This window comes from Delphinus delphis, chromosome 11 (genome assembly GCF_949987515.2).
Source record: "Delphinus delphis chromosome 11, mDelDel1.2, whole genome shotgun sequence".
Classification (NCBI taxonomy): domain Eukaryota; kingdom Metazoa; phylum Chordata; class Mammalia; order Artiodactyla; family Delphinidae; genus Delphinus; species Delphinus delphis.
Genome location: NC_082693.1, coordinates 25,727,174 through 25,747,391, shown reverse-complemented (window position 1 = coordinate 25,747,391; position 20,218 = coordinate 25,727,174). Strand labels below are relative to the sequence as shown.

At 42.2% G+C, this 20,218-nt stretch overlaps 1 pseudogene; it reads left to right on the top strand.

The window, feature by feature from the left end:
* LOC132434260 (homeobox protein NANOG pseudogene) lies at positions 1-16,736 on the top strand (annotated as a pseudogene).
* Positions 16,737-20,218: the final 3,482 nt, after the last annotated feature.

Sequence of the window (20,218 nt, the reverse complement as noted above, 5' to 3'; positions counted from 1 at the left end):
ATGGGGAGGCCCTACCGTGAAATGCTGGGATGGGATACAAGAGAGCGACAGCAATGGCTGCTGCTGGAATGTGATCTCTCCAGATGGATTCTTTCATCTCAGGTAAAAAGTTCAGTCCTACGATCTCATTCTTTTTTTTTTGCAAACATTGCAATGGTTGACTTTATTATAGGGATTAAAATCTATGATTAAAGTGAGGTAGTGTCAACAATCCTTTCTTAATCCTATATTGATTCAACAACTGCTGTGTATATGCTTTGGTTCAGTTAAGTATGATGGACTAGTTTGTAGACCCCTGAATTCCAACAACAGCAACTGATATACTTACAGTGCAGCTGCTGAGCTGATAACCCTTCTTTATGATAGTGTAATAGAGTGGAATGATATTAAGTTACTCTGAATACAACAGGCATGACTCTTCATTTGTCTGTACTATATTAAAATATATTCGTATTTAAAAATCATGTAGTTTTTATTTTGAAAACACTCAAACTTTGTGTTACAGACCAGATTATTTCATGACTTTTTATGAAACTTTAAAATATAATAAATAATATAATCCACGGATGATTTGTATCAGTATTAAAAATGATTATTTCAAGGACTTTTATAATCCCTTAGTGATAAGTGATGCCTACATATGCATGCTGCTCTTGAAATGGGCTCAGAGTCATTTAAAAAAATACTAGTATGGGTGTTTCTCTTCCCTCACTGGCTAAATTCTGGATCAACACACTCTGAGTGGCAAAGCTGAGAGAACATAGTGGAGAAATAGTGAGTGGGTGAGAAACAGGGGTAATTAATATAAGTGCTCGGAAGTCCTGTGATGCCTGAAAGGATTTAAAACAAAAATGTAAGAGCACCGGAGGAGTAGGTTTACACTGTGCCACACCCTCCCCTCCCACCCCATCCCCCGGCCCCTCCCCAACACAAAACACAAGCCTGTATACTTATTACTTCGGGAAATATAGCACGATAGCAGGGTTACTTGTATCATCGACTTTGCAGTCACAGCCTCTCCCCCTCATTTCCCCACCACACCCATAGTCCTTTTCTGATGAAAATGAGGGAGCCCAGATGCCTCTGTGGGGTTTTGGGCAAAACCATATTCTATAGAGGAACTCCATAGGGGATGGTGACAAGCAGATCAATTTGATCCTTTCTTTATGATAAATATGGATTCCACAAGACATGCAGAAACAGAAACTGTATCCCAGTGTTTCCTGAGATGTGGGCTGGTGCTCCGTGGGGCCTGCTGTTTAGCCAAGTCTTGGGATCAAGAGTGACTGAACAGCCAAGGGGAAGATGATAACCTGTGAGACCTAACATGCTCCTGAATCTTTGTGAGAGACCCTTGTCACTGAAGGTGGCCAGGCATGTCTCTTGTAATCCTGAAAAGCCAGAAACTAAGTTTCTGCTTTAGGGTCTCTGTCTGTGTTCCATGTTTCTCCCCAGACCAGAGAGGGCAAGAGGTTGCAGAAAGAACAAAGAGGACATGCTTTGGAGTCCCTGGGTTCAGATTCTTGCCACTGAGCTGAATATCAGTCACCGTCAGATCATTTATTTCAGATAATCCAAATATGACTTCAATAAAGTCATAACATATCAAACATATGAAGATTATTATTATTATTTTTGCACGGGCCTCTCACCGTCGCGGCCTCTCCCGTTGCGGAGGACAGGCTCCAGACGCGCAGGCTCAGCGGCCATGGCTCACGGGCCCAGCCGCTCCGCGGCATGTGGGATCTTCCCGGACCAGGGCACGAACCCGCGTCCCCTGCATTGGCAGGCGGATTCCCAACGACTGCGCCACCAGGGAAGCCCTGAAGATTTTTGAACGTTGTAAATGGTTGTAAAATCTTATTGATTATATTTCATCTCTTAGCTCATCAAATATCCTCGATATTGCCTTTTATATACCTTACCTCCCCTGGGCTCCACAGTAAGATGTGGGATCCCCAGAAGGTGTTTAATAAATGCTTGTTGCATGTATGACCATCCTAAAATGCTGACCCTTGTGGTTCATTCAGGACTGGAACCATGTTCAAGGAACAGAACAAACAGGAATTCAAATCAAATGCAGAACTCTAAGGCAGCTCTTACTAAAATCCCCTTTCCCTCCTGTTTAGCACTTTGCAACTCCCAGGCCCGTCACTGTTCCCCCACAGAAGGACCCTCTCCCTCACCCTCCCTGACCCACCCAGTAGTCTCTCTAACTCACCCCTAGCCCACCCCTCCCAGCATTGCCCTGGGCCCTCCACACCTCCACATGTGAGACTCCCCTGGGAAGTGAGGCTCCTTTTTACTGTCACTCCTGTTTTCACTAGAATAGACCTTTCATTCTCAACTCCTTTTCCTAATTCTGCCTCCAAGAACCCAAATCTTGCTTAATCCTGCTCAGGGGAAGAGGGGGGAAGGAACTAAGCAGCAGATGGAAACAGAACCTAATTTATTTGGCAGGAAGAAGGATTGGAAACACTGTTTTTATCCCATTCCATAGATGGAGAATAACAAAGTCAGCAAGTATCTATTACGTTCCTGCTAGGAAGCTGGCTCCAGGGATGAGCCAAAAGGAGAAAGCTACACTCCCTAGTCATTGATGACTGGGTGGGGGAGAATGGGAGGGGTGTTTCTCCAGAAAACTTTATGGATGCTTGAGAAAGTGAAAAATACTGCAGCACTCAAAAAATATTCAAGCGTAATTTACATAAAATAAGTCCACTTTCTTAAGTGTCTAGTTCAGTGAATTTTTGGCAAATCTATAGTCATCTAACCATCATCCCTGCAATACTGCCTCTTCTAGAATGCTATGTAAATGGAAATATAGATAGAGTATGTAGTCTTTTTATACATGTATTAATAATTCTTTCTTTTTATTGCTTAGTAGTATCCCATTGTACATATATATCAAATGTGTTTATCCATTCTCCAGTTGATGGGCATTTGTGTGTTTCCAGGTTTTGGCTACCAAGAATAAAGCTGTTATGAACATTCATATAGAGGCCTCTGTGTGAACGTAGATTTTTGTTTCTCGTGTGTAAATACCTAGGATTTGGATTGATGTGTTACATGGTAGGTGTATGATTACTTTTACAAGAAACTGCCCTGCTGGTTTCCAAAGTGACTGCATGAGGGTTTCAGTTGCTCCACATTCTTGCTGACACTTGATATTGTCAATTGGTTTGATTGTGGTCATTGTATTGGTATGCAGAGGTATTTTGTGGATTTAATTTTCATTTCACTGATCATTAGTGACTTTGAGCATCTTTTCACATGCTTATTGGCCATTTATGTATCTTCTTTGATAATATATCTGTCCAAATCTTTAGCCCATTTCTAATTGGGTTGTCTTCTTATTATGAGTTGTATTTTTCCTATTCTCCTTATTGAGTAAAATTTCTGTACGTATTCTAGACACAAGTGCTTTATTGAATGTATGTTTTGCAAATATTTTCATCCACACTGTGGCTCATTTGTCTTTTCACTTTCTTCATAGTGTATTTTTTTTTTTTTTTTTTTTTTTTTGCGGTACGCGGGCCTCTCACCATTTTGACCTCACCCGCTGTGGAGCACAGGCTCCGGACGCGCAGGCTTAGCGGTCATGGCTCACGGGCCCAGCCGCTCTGCGGCATGTGGGATCTTCCCGGACTGGGGCACGAACCCACGTCCCCTGCATCGGCAGGCGGACTCTCAACCACTGCGCCACCAGGGAAGCCCTTAATAGTGGTTTTTAAAGAGCAGAAGTATTTAATTTTGATGGCATCCAGCTTATCAATTTTCTTCTTTTATAGTTTGTGAGAAATCTTTGCTTAACTAACACAAGGTCACTGTTATTGGTTGAATTGTGTCCTCCCCCTCCCACTCCCCCGGCCCCAAATTAATATGTTCAAGTCTTAACCCCGACTACCTCGGAATGTAAACTTATATGGAGGTAGGGTCTCTGTAGAGGGAATCAAGTTAAAATGAGGTTATTAAGGTGGGTCCTATCCAATATGACTGGTGTCCTATAAGAAAAAGAGGAAATTTGGAGATAGACAGACAGACAGACACACACACACACACACACACACACACACACACACACACACACACACAGGGAGAATGCCCTGTGACCATAAGCCAGAGATTGGGGTGATGCATCCGTAAACCAAAGGATGCCAAAGATGCTAGCAAAGCACTAGAAGAAGAGAAAGGCATTGAACAGATTCTTCCTCGCATCCCTCAGAAGTAACTAGTCTTGCTGACACCTTGACCTTGGACTGTCAACCTCTAGAGTTGTGAGATAATAAATTTCTCTTGTTTCAGCTATTCAGTTTGTGGTACTTTGTTACAGCAGTCCTAATAAACTACTATAGTCACTAAGATTTTCTCCTACTTTTTTTCTAGAGGTCCTGTAGCACTTTTGTAAGATTAATCTGGCAGAGATATGAGAGAGTTCCTGAGTTCAAAATGATTTCAGAACGAGTTTAAGGAGCTGGATGATGCTTGTAGCAATAAAGTTTTTATAGGAATAAAGAAACTCTGCCTTGGTTTTGGCAAGCAGAGAAGAAGATTTCATCTTTGTGAAAACAAATTTCACTGAACTAAGAAGCCATAAAAGTTGGGCACTGTTTCACTATAATTTAATGAATTGGAAATATATATATTTTGGACCAGAAGATGCAGTTTGCCAAACCATTATTCTTTTGTTCCATTCTGAGGAAATTCATTGCTTCTTCATAGGCAGTGTCCAAATCCAAGGTTTTGGAATTAAGGAGCAAAGTGCTAAGTCGGGTATTTAGTAGCTATGATAGGCAATGAGCTTGTGTTAGATTTTTCGCAGAGGCCACTCGCTGAATTGTGTCTCAGGTCTCAGCAGTGTTTGGTTACCAACCTCTATTTAATCTATCTTCTTATAAACATAGGGAATTGAAGAAATTCAACTAGAAATTATGGACGGCTCACAGTATACTCAGCATTGTCAGGATAAGTAGAAACCTATGAGTTGAAGACCCAGTGCTTCAGAAATATTCAGTGAAATGGATTCCAGCCACTGTGTTTATTAAGGACACCACTCCTGCATTCTCCTGGCTTTTTAAGGTACTCTTGGGGGATCAGTGCCCATGTTGGGACCCTCAGTAAAGAATTAGAAGAGTGCTAGATGGCAGAAGATGCCAATTTATTATAAAAAGAAGTGCTGCAGCATTCAAAGAAAACACACGATACGTGGATGAGGATGATGATATCTCATTTCTGTGAGTTAAATAGAAAGGGATATTATAATCATGTTTTACAAATGAGGAGACTGAATTAGAGACAGGCTAGAAGGACATATTCAGATATACCAGCGATATCTAGACAAGGTTTTCAATTAAAGGTTTTTTTTTTAAAGTATTATTCTGGTCACAAGTATCTTCTTTACTATTACAAAATCTTGGTTCATCAGGAATGTATGGAAGATTACTGCTCCACAAACTTCCAATCCCTCTCTTCCCCCAACCTCCGTGGGTGCTGTGCCTACCCTTCCCATCCTGCTGTGCTTGACTCTGGACTCGGCCACCTGAATTGATTTAGGCAATTGGATGTCAACAGATGTGAGCAAAGGCTTGAAATGTGCTTGCACAGGTTGGTTTGCTCTCTCAAACTCTTGACTTTCACCATGAGAGGAACATGATGTGGACACTGCTCATCTAAGGAGGATGAGAGATATGGAGCCGACCTGGACCCGGCTGACAGCTGGGAGTCAGGCCCAGCTAAGCCAGCCCACAGATGTGTGAAGTGGCAGCATGCTGAAGTTTCCAGGTTATTTGTTAAGTATCTTTGTTTGCGTAATACTACATTAATACATACTTTTGTAAAGTGCAAAATGGTTATAGGTAGCACAATGTAGCCCACTGTGAGTGTACTGCATAGACTGGAAATAGTAAGAATTGAGGCTGAATGGTCTGAAGAACCGGCACAGGACTGGAAATCAGAAGACCCGGGTTGCAGTGGTTTTTCTACCTTTAATGATAGTAGCTTATCTTATGAAATGCTCACCAGGTGCCAGGCATTTTTCTAGCAGTTTTATTAACTCATTTAATCCTAATAACAACCTTATGAGGTACATTTATTGATATTCCTACCTTAGAGATGAGGAAACTGAGGCACAGAGAGATTAAGAAGCCACCTGAGGTCTCACAGCTAGTAAGTGGCTGGACTGAGATTGGCACCTTGACAGGCAGTGTAATGGATGCTGTCGTGCGCCACCCGGGTGCCTGGTCACAACGGAGGCACTCGTTTTCCCAGATGCTGAGAGAGTTGGCACCTGATATTTGTCAGCTGAGTCCCTCTCTGGGAGTTGTCCTTGACCAAAGGGAGCTGCCTCACTCAAGTTACATCCTTTCTTGGGGATAGCACATCCAATGTCTGGTCAATATGTGACCAAAAGCCTGGTCAAAACTTCTTTGTCTACATTAGGGACAACTTGAAGTCCCTTCCAACTCAGGAGCTCTCTGCAGATCAGACTAGTCCTTTGAAGCTACTTCATCATCTCTGCTCAATCCTGCTTCCCTCATTTCCTTACAGGAGTTGGTTTCTAAAATGCTCCCTAACAAGCCTGCATACAAATAACCATCTCAGAATCAAATTCAAGCAACCCAACCTGAGATAGCTGCATTCCAGAGTCTGAGTCTCTAGACACTATGCAGTATTGCAAGGTATCTTCTTGGAGTTTCATTATAAAGTGGGGACGATAATGCCTGTCTTATTGAGAGGGTTAAAAATGGTAGCATTTCACATTCATTTTTCACTCTGCAGTGTGGCGATCTGCCTTCTGCCCCACCCTTTCCCACTCCATGGACGCTCTTACCACTATGGTCATCAATGACTTTTAATGACAGAACCCAACAGATATTATTTATACTGGACTCTACTGCATTTGATTTTATCATCACTTGTGAACTTGGTCTTCTGACGATTGTTTTCCACAAGATTCCAACTCTCCCTTTCTTATTCAACTATCTCCTGCATATTCGTGACTCCCTATCCCAACTTCTTCCCCAAGCTTTGGAATAATTGTTCCACAAACAGTTGAACATGCGTTGCTACTTGTTTTCTCCAAGTTCCTCAAACTCAGCATTTCCAAAATGGAAATCATCATTTTCTCCAGCAAACCTGCCCTTCCTTCTGTAATTTGCTTTCATTGGTGATACCATCCTTCCAGGCCACCATTCAAACAAAAAGGTGTTTTTCTTTAATAGTTCCTCTTTCTCACCCCCACATTAAATAAGCCTGTCTAATTTTCTCCTTGTCCCCAAACTTCTCCACTGTGTCCCTCCACTCTATTCCTTCTGTCATTGCCCCCCTTAAGACCCTCATCAGCTCTTGTCTGAGCAATTGCAATAGCTTCCTAAGTGGTCTCCTTGCTTCCAGCCGTGCTTTCTCAAATTCAACATCCAAACCACAGTGTATATGATCTACCTAAAAGGAAAATCTGATTATGCCATTCTTCTCCTTAAAACTCTTCAGTAGCCCCCATTTTCTACAGGATGATGCCAATAAAAAGCTCTTCATAATCAGAATCAGTGCAGTGGCCAAGATGTGGGTTTTAGAACCAGGCAGTTGGAAAAGATCCCTGGCTCCTCTGCTTATTACTGGTGTGGCCTTGGGCAATACCTTTAACCTTGCTAACAGAATGGAGATATAATAAAGGTATCTACTTGAGGCAGTTACTCACCAATTTTTCTACATACTATCTGATGTTTTCCAGCCTTTCTTGAGATTGGATTGGGACCATGAGATAATCTACTGGGAGTGGCATTGATGTGAGGCCTGTGACTTGCCTCCTTTTTCCTCTTTTCCTGCTGTGACAGCTTTGGAGGCCACACGTCCAGGGTGGCTCTGGACCGTGAGCTCCGTGAGGACACATAGCGCTTCACTGTGGCATCTCCAGCACTAGAACAGGGCCTTGTCCATACCAGGTGGTCAACAAATGTTTGCTGAATAAATTGACACCCACTTTGAACTTTGGAAAATGGAATATCTTTTTCTTAAAAATATGCAGAATAGATTTAAACCCTCGTATTAATCAAGTAGGACTGCCATAACAAAACACCACAGACTGGGTGGCTTAAACAACAAAAATTAATTTTCTCAGTTTTGGAGGCTAGAAGTCCAAGATCAAGGTGTTAGCAGGTTTTCTTCTGAGGCCGCTCTCCTTGGCTTACAGATGGCTGCCTTCTTGCTGTGTCCTCACATGATCTTTCCACTGTATATGCAAGTGTCTGGTGTCTCTCTGTGTCCAAATCTATTCTTTCTATAAGGACACCAGTCATATTGAATTAGGGCCCACCCTAATGACCTCATTTTAACTGAATTACCTCTTTAAAGTATTTATCTCCAAATATGGTTACAATTTGAGGTAGTAGGTGTTAGGACTTCAACACATGAATTTGGGGGGACACAGTACAGCCCATAAGAACCCTCATCTGTAGACTACCCTGTTCACTTTAACAGACCAGAGGATCTTTTCCTCTCAGGAGAAAAAATCTTGTAATAAGAATGATCAAGACAGGAGAAAGTAACACTTGTTGTGGATATGACATGACAGCAGCCCACACCTACTGTCGGTCCACTCACTATGTGCAAGGTCTTATGCTAAGTTCTGTAAGTGAATTGTCTCTTTCAATCTCAAAATTGAAGTACAGGAAGATAGAGGAAATTGTCTTAGGACATACAGCTGATAAGTGGTAGAGCTAGGATTTTAGGATTTGAATCCACTTATATCGCCCTACTCCCCATCTCAGCTAATTGTCACAAGTGCCCTGTGAGAGAGTATATGCTTTTTCAAAAAAAAACTGATAATAAAATAGCAAGCATTTATATACTGTTCTCTACATGACAGATACTCTCAAGTATTTCACATAAGCTAACTCATTTATAACCTCATAATAATGCCACGAGGTGACGGCATTATAACCATCACCAGTGCCATCACTGTCGCACTGCCAGGAGTCCCAGCAAGGAGGTGACACAGGGGGATCTGAGCCTAGGAAAGTCCACCTGCCACACTCAGCTGCTGCTTGGGACGCAGGTTAAGTAACTTGGCCAAGGGCATGCCTCTTAGAAGGGAAAAGATTGGGCCTTGAATCTGGGCCTCTCTGGAGACCCCGCACTCCCTTCATTACTGTGCACCGTGCCTGCTTGCGCCTGCCTGTGCGCTGTGTTTTCCTCCACAGCCTTGGTGATGTGAGCAGCTCTGCCAACACTGATATCAAGGAGAGGGCTTTAATGCTGAAGAAAGAAGAGTTGGGGGAAATCCTCCTTTGCAGTGTTATTGGAGTAAACTCTCATTTCCCTTTGATTAGCTGCGTGTTTAATATTTCAAAACGCAATGGTCTTTAACAAATCTGATGGGTTAAACCTGGAAGGGGGTGGGAATCTTTAGCACAGTGGCAGTTGGGGCAGACTGACTTTTTATATTTATAAAAGTTGTGTCTGTCACAAGGCCTCTGAGAACACTTGCACAATTTAAAATACAAACTGGAAAAATACGTTGACATGATTGTCTGTCTTAAGGAATTTTTCCATAATCACAGTCTTAACATAAAAATTCCCGCTTGGTATCCCTCCCCAGGCAGAAGTTGGAGTGTACACGAGACTTTCCTTATGCTTAGAAATTAGTCTGAAATTCTTTATGCCAACAGAAGCTCATTTCAGACCAGAGCTCCCAATAGACAGCATCTCCATCCTTCCTTCTCCTTCTGCTTTTCCCCAACCTGGAGCCTGACGCTCCGCCCACTCCCCTTCCCCACCTGCAGGCATCTGTGCTGTCCCTTCTTGGAGTCTTCAGGGGTGCCTCGTGCCCACCCCTGAGGCCATAAGACCCCGTCAGGATCTGGATCCAGCCAACTGCTGACCTCCTGTCGTCCCCTCCTCCCCTAGGGCCCCCGTGGTGCCCCCACGTGTGCGTCTGCGCTGTCTCGATCCACCGGTTACTCCCTGCTGCTGCCCGGGATCCACCGGCTGTGCTCCGGGGCCGCCAATCCGCGAGGACTCGATGGAGCCCCTGTTTTGTTTCACTAAGCCTGCGATGTTTCATCTGCAAGTTCGGGGCCCTTTTATAGAGTCCTCGCTGTTATTGGTGTTCATTTGTTGACTTCTATCTGAAAATACCAAGGAAGGCAGGGTCTGGAGGTAAAAGCACCACCTTGTCCACAGTAGGCATCAATAAAAGGAGATCGCATCTCTTCTTTTACTTACAAAAAAAGAGAAATTACCCACGTTGCCTGACTTGTCAAATGAAAGACTCTAGTGAGGCAGAAATTGTTAGAGAGAAACTTGGAACAATTTTTAAAAATGTTTTTATTGTGGTAAAATACACATGGCATAAAACTTACCATTTTGGCGATTTTTTAAATATACAGTTCAATGGCATTAACTCCATTCACAACGTAGTGCGGCCATCCCCACCACCCATCTCCAGAGCCTCTTCACCTTCCCCAGCTGACACTCAAAACACCAACTCTGCACTCTCATTACCTCCCCACCAAGCCCTGGTAACCCATAGTCTCCTCTCCGCCTCTATGAATTTGCCTCTTCTAGGCACCTCATAAAAGGGAGATCATACAATATTTGTCCTTTTGTATCTGGCTTATTTCGCTTAGCATGATGTTTTCAAGGTTCTTCCATGTTGTAGCATGTGTCAGAATTCATTCCATTTTAAGGCTGAATAATAGTCCATTGTATGTATATACCACACTTTCTTTATCCATTCATCTGTAGTTGGAAAGTTAGGTTATTTGTGAACCTTGGCTGTTGTGAATCATGCTGCAATGAATATGGATATGGGAGTGCAGATATCTCTGCAAGATACTGACTTTAATCCTTTTGAGTATATTCCTAGAAGTAGAGTTGCGGGATCATCTGGTAAAACTATGTTTAATTTTTTGAGGAATTGTCATGGCCTCTATTTACCTCTTTACTCTGTGCTTTTCTTCATCTTCACTCTGTTCACAGGCCACCTTCTCTGTATTTCTGCCTTTTAAGCACCCCAAGAGGGAGGATAAAATTAGTTTAGAAAGCACTTGCTGGGCAGAGCATGCGAGGCAGGCCTCTGGTCGGCCAGCCTTTAGATGGAGCCTTTGGTCGAGAACCAGTATTTTTGGATGAGTTGTGTCCACATTATCAGTGTCACATGATAAAACCACCTCTGAACAGTGGACTGTGGATATTACAACATTCCTCAAAATTAGGCCATATGTAGGCACTCCAGGAAACACTAGTTCACAGGGAAAACCCCAGAGGGAATTACAGACCAGTGAGTATTTATTCCCCCTTGGGCATAACTTACTGCCTTTCTACAGACTTGTGCCATGGTCTGTCCTTATCTTTTAGTCCAGCTCTTCACTACTTGGCAAAGTTTGGTGTCATTTGGAAACGTTGAAGACTTCATTGAGCATTTCTTCCTGAAGCTCATATCCTGAATGGATTTGTGAATCCTGAAGATTCATAAATTAAAATGTGGAGTTCAGTATATTATGCAATACTTTAATCTTGATTTAAAGATGACTTCTCCCCCCTCCCCTCCTCACAGCCTGTAGCCTGTGCTCCTGGGAGCGTGAGGCAGTCGGTCCCTGTCTCTTTCCCGGTAATTTCATTCCAGAACATGAGAAGAAGCAGGGAAAAGGGAGCTGAAAGCTCTTACTTGAATAGTACCATCAGATGATGGCTTCGTACTCCTGGGCCTCGGAAGAAGTCTAAAACTGACTCCTGTGGGTGCCTTCCTGGTTTACTTGGTTAAAAACTCGGATTACAGCCTTCTTGACATGGGTGGTCTATTCCCTTTCTCTTCTACAATTCTCTCCCTCAGCCCCTGTTTTTCTGATAGTCTATTCTGCATAGGTTTTCACTGTTTGGATTTCATTACCCTCTTAAGCAGTGGTCAAAATGACTCCACTCACCCCTCTCCCTCATGGTCCATGGGAAACACTCATGCATCCCTTGCTCTGATAAATTCTGAGGCATGGGCTTGCTCCTGATGTGGCCCTCTGTTCTGTGGCCCACTTTTGCTGTCCCTGTCATGAATCAGGCACAGTCCTTTGTGCCCCCATAACTGCAGGGACACATAAACGTTCTCCAGGCGTCCTGCTGAAGCTTTTAACCCTAGGCTTGAGCTGAGGGAAGAGTACCCATCCCTTCCCATAAGAATAAGAGTCACAGGCCATCAATTGTTTTCTCCAAAGAAATATGTTGAGGGTCCTTTCAGCATCAACACACTCTCCACTCTTTGAAATTACCACATTAGGATGGTCTGACACTCTGTTAGCATTCATTGTATTTTGGTGCCTCAGTTGAAACTTCTAATTTAACATCTTATTATACTTATTAGCTTTCCCTTTATCTGTTTTGCATCTAAAGCATTTCCCAAACCATAACAAAGCTCCCCCCACCATGCCATTATTACTGTTCTTTCCAGTTGTTTTTGAGGTGGAAACCTGCCACAGACTTGTTGAAAATCTAAATTGTTATAGCACAGTATGTAAGCTACCTTGCACAGTGTCTAGTAGGTAGTGAGTACTCAAATGTTAGTTCCTTGTTTCCTTTGATACTAATCAAGAAATCACATACACTGATGTCACCAATCTTACAAAAAAAGTCTTTGAGCATGGAAAAACTGATGATAAATACAAATAAATACGATTAATACAATTTTTCCAAAACTCGATTTTTTGCTTGAAAAGCTGGAATTTTATTATTGGCAACAAATACAATCAGTGATTTCCTTGAAATGATGGGCTCACTTCGTATATTTTGGAGAAACTGCCTGCCAAATACCCAAGCCTGAAAAACCATGTATCTGTCAGTAGTTCTGTCATATAAAATTGTGTTACATGAAAAAAAGTGACTAGTTCAAATGCAGTTCGAACAGGTGCACAAGGGATTTTCCTTGAAACAACCATTGCTCTTTGGCTCACAGAAGTGTTTTAGAAGTGTCGTTCCTATTTTGCCACACAGAATATTAAAAAGATGTTTACTCATGGATTGAAATTTCATAAAATTAACAATTTTGGTGGGTTCAAGTGCATTGTTAAGTGAAACTGACATTTTAAAAAATTGTGGGACCTCTTGGAGAAGAATATGACAACTTGTAGTTTGGCATCGTGTCTTTGATTCATGCTAAGGTGCCAGAAGTTTTAGCCACCAGTACTTTTGCACTATCCATGCAAATCTCAACACAGTGAGAAAGGCAAATTATTTATTATTATTATTATGAAAATAGTTTTGATCTTGTGGACTCCCCAGGAATCCACAGACCACACTTTGAGAATTCCTATTCTAGAACAGTCTGTTCCCCAGGAACAGACTGCTGTTCCCCAGTCTCATGGAACCCCAGGAATCCACAGACCACACTTTGAGAATTGCTGTTCTAGAACAGTCTCTCAATCTTTTCCTAAAAATAATCTTGGTGAGATTGACATTTTGGAAAATTCAAGTCAATTCTTTTATAAAATGTCCTACAATTTGGATTTTCTGATTGTTTCCTCACGTTTAAGATTCAGGTTAAATTTTTTTTTTTTTTTTTTGCGGTATGCGGACCTCTCACTGTTGTGGCCTCTCCCGTTGCGGAGCACAGGCTCCGGACACGCAGGCTCAGCGGCCATGGCTCACGGGCCCAGCCGCTCCGCGGCATGTGGGATCTTCCCGGACCGGGGCACAAACCCGTGTCCCCTGCATCGGCAGGCGGACTCTCAACCACTGCGCCACCAGGGAAGCCCCAAGTTAAATATTTTTGACAAGAATACGATGTAGGTGATGTGTTCTTCCTATGCTATTGCATCAAGAAGCACTTACTGTCAGTTTGTCCCATTACTGGTGATTCTGTGTTTGATTACCTGATTAAGTGGGGGGGGGGTGCCTGACAGATCTCTTTATAGTAAAGGTACTCTTTCCCCTTTGAAATTAGTAGAACTAAGAAACGGATACATACTCACCTGTGAAATCATTCTTGAAGACCATGTGGATATCTCGTTCTGCAAAATGGTTTTAGCATCCATCGATGATCTTTGCCTAAAACATGATTACACTGGAGATTGCAAAACGGTCATTTTTGAATTCTGTCATTCCTTTTACATTTATTAGCAGGAGTTGTTATGTAAAGAAGTGTTGTCTCTTCACTCTACCTCATTCTCTTTATAGATTCATGGATTCTTTTTTTTTTTTTAACAATTCAATAAATTAATTGGGCAAATGAGAACCCTTTTAAAATGCAATTGTGTTCTTTTCACTTGTCTCCATCAGTCTTTAAGCACTTCCTTGCTTTCTGGTATACAATAGTCAAGATTCACTTTCTATTTTCCCTGGACCAATCTTGGAACCAGCCATTTGTCCCAAGAGTTTTGGTTCCTTTTAGTAGGAACAGTATTTAGAAATCAAGATCTGGGCATTATTTGTAGTCATTGTTATTAGGGGTGTCCTTGTTTTTAGACCCATGCAGTAGACAAAGCTACAGTGTATATATTTTTTAAAATAATCAATTCAGAATTACTCATACATGCAACAACATGGATACATTTCAAAAACATTACACTCAGTAAAAAAAAAGCGTCAAAAAAAGTCCTGTAGAGCCAAACCAGAAGCCTGGGGTCCAGCCTGGCCCCACTGAGCCCAACCTAGAACAGCTGAGCCACAGCACACTGTCAGATCTGTAAGTGAGAAATAAAATGGTGTTTTTTTCAAGCTACTGAAATTTTGAGATTGTTGTGCATTGTTACTGCAGCCAAAACCTGAGGTATAAGAAAGAAAGCCAAGAGAATACTATGTGTTTTGAAAGTTAAGGAAATGCTTCAAGGAGGGGTAGCAATGGATGGTTTCAAATACTGCTGTTAAATCTGTTACACTGTGAGCTGGGAATGGACACTGAATTTAGCTACATGGAGTTAGCGATGAACTTAACAAGATCAGTATCAGGTACCTGGGAATGGGTGGATGGAAAGTCTGATTAGAGCAGGTTTAAGAGAGAATGGGAGATGAGGCATGAGAGACAGTGAGTTTAGAAAAATCTTGTTAGGAGTTTTGGTGAAAAGAAACAGCAGGAGAAGTACAGTTCAAAGAAAGTTTTATTTTGTTTTAAATTTAAGATGGAAGAAATAGCAGCATGTTTGTATGTTGATGGGGGCAGTCGGGAGGAGAAGTGATGGTGCTCTTAGCAAACAAAATTTGGGTCCACATGCCCACGTGTGCAATAAAGCCAATCTACTGACACTGTGTTGTGGTGAAGGAAAGGGCAACGTTTATTTCAGGGCGCCAAGCAAGGAGTCCAGGGCAGCTAGTGCTCAAAAGACCTGAGCTCCCCAAAGGCTTTCAGGGAAAGGGCTTTAAAGACAGGGTGAGACAGCTACATGTAAAAGAATAAAATTAGAATATTTCCTAACACCATACACAGAAATAAACTCAAAATGGATTAAAGGCCAAATATAAGGCTGGACACTATAAAACTCTTAGAGGAAAACATAGGTAGAACACTCTTTGACATAAATTACAGCAAGATCCTTTTTGACCCACCTCCTAGAGTAATGAAAATAAAAACAAAAATAAATAAATGGGACCTAATTAAGCTTAAAAGCTTTTGCACAGCAAAAGAAACCATAAACAAGAAGAAAAGACAACCCTCAGAATGGGAGAAAATATTTGCAAATGAAGCAACTGACAAAGGATTAATCTCCAAAATATACAAACAGCTCATGGAGCTCAATATCCAAAAAAACCCTGAACAACCCAATCCAAAAATGGGCAGAAGACCTAAATAGACATTTCTCCAAAGAAGACATATGGATGGCCAACAAACATATGAAAGGATGCTCAACATCACTAATCATTAGAGAAATGCAAATCAAAACTACATTGAGGTATCACCTCACACCAGTCAGAATGGCCATCATGAAAAAATCTACAAACAATAAATGCTGGAGAGGGTATGGAGAAAAGGGAACCCTCTTGCACTGTTGGTGGGAATGTAGATTGATAACAGCCACTGTGGAGAACAGTGTGGAAGTTCCTTAAAAAAGTAAAAATAGAACTACCATAGGGCCACGGCTGCAGACAAGAGCACAGAGAAGAAGGAAGAGAAGGTCCTGGTCAAGAAGCAGAAGACCAGAACCGTGTTCTCTCAGACGCAGCTGTGTGTGCTCAATGACAGATTTCAGAGGCAGAAATACCTCAGCCTCCAGCAAATGCAAGAACTTTCCAACATCCTGAACCTTAGCTACAAACAGGTTAAGACCTGGTTCCAGAACCAGAGAATGAAATGTAAGAGGTGGCAGAAAAACAACTGGCCCAGGAATAGCAACATTGTGACTCGGGGCCCAGCAACTACAGAATACCCGGGCTTCTATTCCTACCACCAAGGATGCCTGGTGAACTCTTCCGGAAACCTGCCCATGTGGGGTAACCAGACCTGGAATAACCCAACTTGGAGCAACAAGAGCTGGAACAGTCAGTCCTGGAACAACCAGAGCTGGAACAGTCAGACCTGGTGCCCCCAAGCCTGGAATAACCACACCTGGAACAGTCAATTCAACATCTATGTTGAGGAATTCCTGCAGCCCCAGATCCAGTACCAGCAAAGTTCTCCTGTCAGTGATCTGGAGGCCACCTTGGAAACTGCTGGGGAAAGCTATAACATAATACAGCAAACTGCTAAGTATTTCAATTCCCAACAGCAAATCATGGATTTATTCCCAAATTACCCTCTGAACATACAGCCTGAAGATTTGTAACGATGGCTGTATTATTCAATCTCAATTTGAGCCGTGACTGTATTACTTCCCTAGAATTTTTCTTTTACAATTACGTCTCTCTCTGCCTTGATAAGCTGCTTTTCATTGTGCCTTTTGTGTCAATTTGGGGGTGTATGACTGGTGTCTAATCAAAGAGGTTTCAGAAGCATTGGCTTCTACGGACAACATGATAAAAGATGACTGGCGGCTATAGATAACTAGGTTATAATACTATTTTTCGGATATCTTTAGGATCTAGAACCTAACCTCAAGAATAGGGAGCAAAAGTACAAAGATGTGTGATGAAGGATTATTCGTATTTTCTGGGATGGGGAGGCTTTACTTGTTAAGAACCTCAGTTGTTAAGGTGAAGGGTTAAGCTACAATGTGCTTCACTGATTTCCTCTACCCCTTTTTGCTTATTTTCCTTACAACCCCTAATTTTTTCCACCACTCTAGTATTTGTAGAAAGATGTTTTGATTTGTCCACATCATAATACTACCAGTTGGCTGGTTCATTTATAAGTACAAATAAATAAAAAAACTACCCATTTAAAAAAAAAAAAAAAAAAAGAACTACCATATGACCCAGCAATCCCACTATTGGGCATATACCCTGAGAAAACCATAATTCAAAAAGATACATGTACCCCAAATGTTCATTGCGGCACTATTTACAATAGCCAGGACATGCAAGCAACATAAATGTCCATCAACAGATGAATAGATAAAGAAGATGTGCTACATCTATACAATGGAATATTTTTATTAAAATTTTTTTTTTTATTTTTGGCTGCGTTGTGTCTTCATTGCTGCACACGGGCTTTTCTCTAGAAGCTGAGAGTGGGGTCGAATATTACTCTTCATTGCAGTGCACGGTGGAATATTTCTCAGCCATGAAAAGGAACAAAATTGAGTCATTTGTAGTGATGTGGATGGACCTAGAGTCTGTCATACAGAGTGAAGTAAGTCAGAAAGAGAAAAACAAATACCATATATTAATGCATATATATGGAATCTAGAAAAATGGTGCTGATGAACCTAGTGGCAGGGCAGGAATGGAGACCCAGACGTAGAGAATGGACTTGTGGACACAGGGGGTGAAGGGGAAGCTGGGACTAATCGAGAGAGTAGCATTAACATATATACACTACCATGTGTAAAATAGATAGCTAGTGGGAAGCTGCTGTATAGCACAGGGAGATCAGCTTGGTGCTTTGTGATGACCTAGAGGGGTGGAAAGGGGAGGGTGGGAAGGAGGCTCAAGAGGGAGGGGATATATGTGTACATATAGCTGATTTAATTTGTTGTACAGCAGAAACTAACACAACATTGTAAAGCAATTACAATCCAATAAATATGTAAAAAAAAAGGATGAGGGAGAGGGGTCGTGGGGTGTGTGATCAGCTCGTGGACATGCTTCTGATTGGTTGGTGGTGAGGTAATAGGAATTCAACATCATCATCCTGGTTCCAAACTGTCTGGGGTCAACATGCTTGTGGGCAGCATACAGTTAACTTCTTCCACCTGGCGGGGGTTTCAGTATCTGCCAAACAGCTCAAATACATGGCTCAGAATATTATCTAGAGCCCTTGAGGAGGAAATAGAGGTCCTTGGCTTTGTTTAATGGCTAAATTATCATTATTTTGTCTTGCTTGACTGTTTCCCTTTCTCCATGTTCTTACTTCTCTGATTAAATTTATTCTTTGACTGAATGAAGTTCTTCTACAGGCAGGTGGAGGACATGGGGAGGGGTTCCTGTTCTGGGAAGGCCTCATGGGGTCCTGCTTGGTTACAGTGCCACTGCCGGGACTGCCGGGGATTGCTGGAGTGATCTCCTGCAGGAGCGGGAGTGCATGGGCTCCTGCTCGCCAGGCTTTTCATGGGCAGACTCTAATGAGTCACTGTCCATCCCGCATCGTCCACAGTGCTTGTTTCTCCATGAGCTATAGCTGACTTCACTGGAGTTGAACATATTTTCAAAAAGACTGGTGAACAGCCGTATGGTACCAACATTACTGGGCCTGAAATCCAATTCAGTTGATGGCTCTCAGCTCAAAATTTGGTGCAGGTCTCATGCCTGGTAAATACTCAGCACTTTTCTCCTTAATTCCAAACCCTTCCATTTGGACCACCTATGAACAAGTGGCAAATTTCATCCAAATAGGGGGAAAAAAACAAATAAACAATGGGCCAGCAACTGCAGCTTGTAATCCATTAAATTGCAGTGGGACACACACCAAACTAGTATGGATTTTTTTAGTTCAATCAGATTTATTTCCCTCAAAATGGAATTCCTATCTCTCTGCAGAATATCTTTTCTTTTTTTTCCCAGAAAAACTTTATTACCAGGATCATCTGGCTCTCTAAAAACAATCTAAAATCACTGTGATCTGTAGCTGTTGTTTCCTACACACACACCCCCCCCCCCACAGTAATCTTATGAAAGTCCCACAGCATCATTCATTCCCTCAACCATCTACAAGGATTTGGGGAGTGACTGCTTTGCACTAGGTGCTGGGCAAGTTTTCTGGGTACCAACTCCTCAAGGGTGGGGTGATGCAACTTACTTCTTTCATATCATCACTGGAGCCAGATTCCCAGTAGGAAGGTGACACATGTTGACTTGAATATTCTCCATCTGGTTGTTCCATGGCATGGGACAAAAATGACAAATATATGGGTGAGTGTTCCCAGCTGAAGGAGCATTGCCAGATTTACAACAAACAATGAAAAGCAGAGTACCTCATTAAATTTGAATTTCAGATAAAGAATGATCATTTTTCAGTATATGTATGTCTTAAATATTGCATGTCTCTTGAGACTCAAATGAGCCTTCTCTTGGTAGCATTCCCCAGTTGGCTTACCCCTAGAGGACTTGCCCACTTCGAAACATCTCAGAATGTTTTAAGAATAAGTGCTCTGCCTTTGTAGTATCCAAGCTCTTGTATTTTTGGACATTAAAGGCTGAGGGATGGAATTAGATCCCCTGGTTGCAAGTGTAGGAAAAGGTATGAGTAGAAGTTTAAGTGAAACCAAGCATAAATGGATAAAACATTAATTGTCCACGCCCCCTCCCTAGCTGCCCTTTATATTTTCTGCTGCAGAGATGCAAGTGTCTCAGCAGCAGAGTTACCAGCATATGTCCCCAAATATGCCACCGTGAATTCAGAGTGAGAGGAAAGTTTCGCTGGTTGTGCCCTGGCTGGTGTGCAAGCAAGGCCTCCATCACTTTTTTCTTTTCCAGAGGCACCGGAGATGTCTCACAAGACAGGTTCTGCAAGTGCAAATGTTGTCTAGGTGGGGAGACTCATTTCCGGTGCTTCCTCCTCCACCCTCTTCCCAGAATCCTCTAGCCCTGTCTGTTTTGTTTAATTCTCAAGAGCTCAGCTGAGCTGGAGAGAGCTGAGCTTCCAGGTGTGGGAGTAGCTGACCGAGATGACAAGCCCGCATGAAAGAAACAGTCAAACCTTTAAACATTT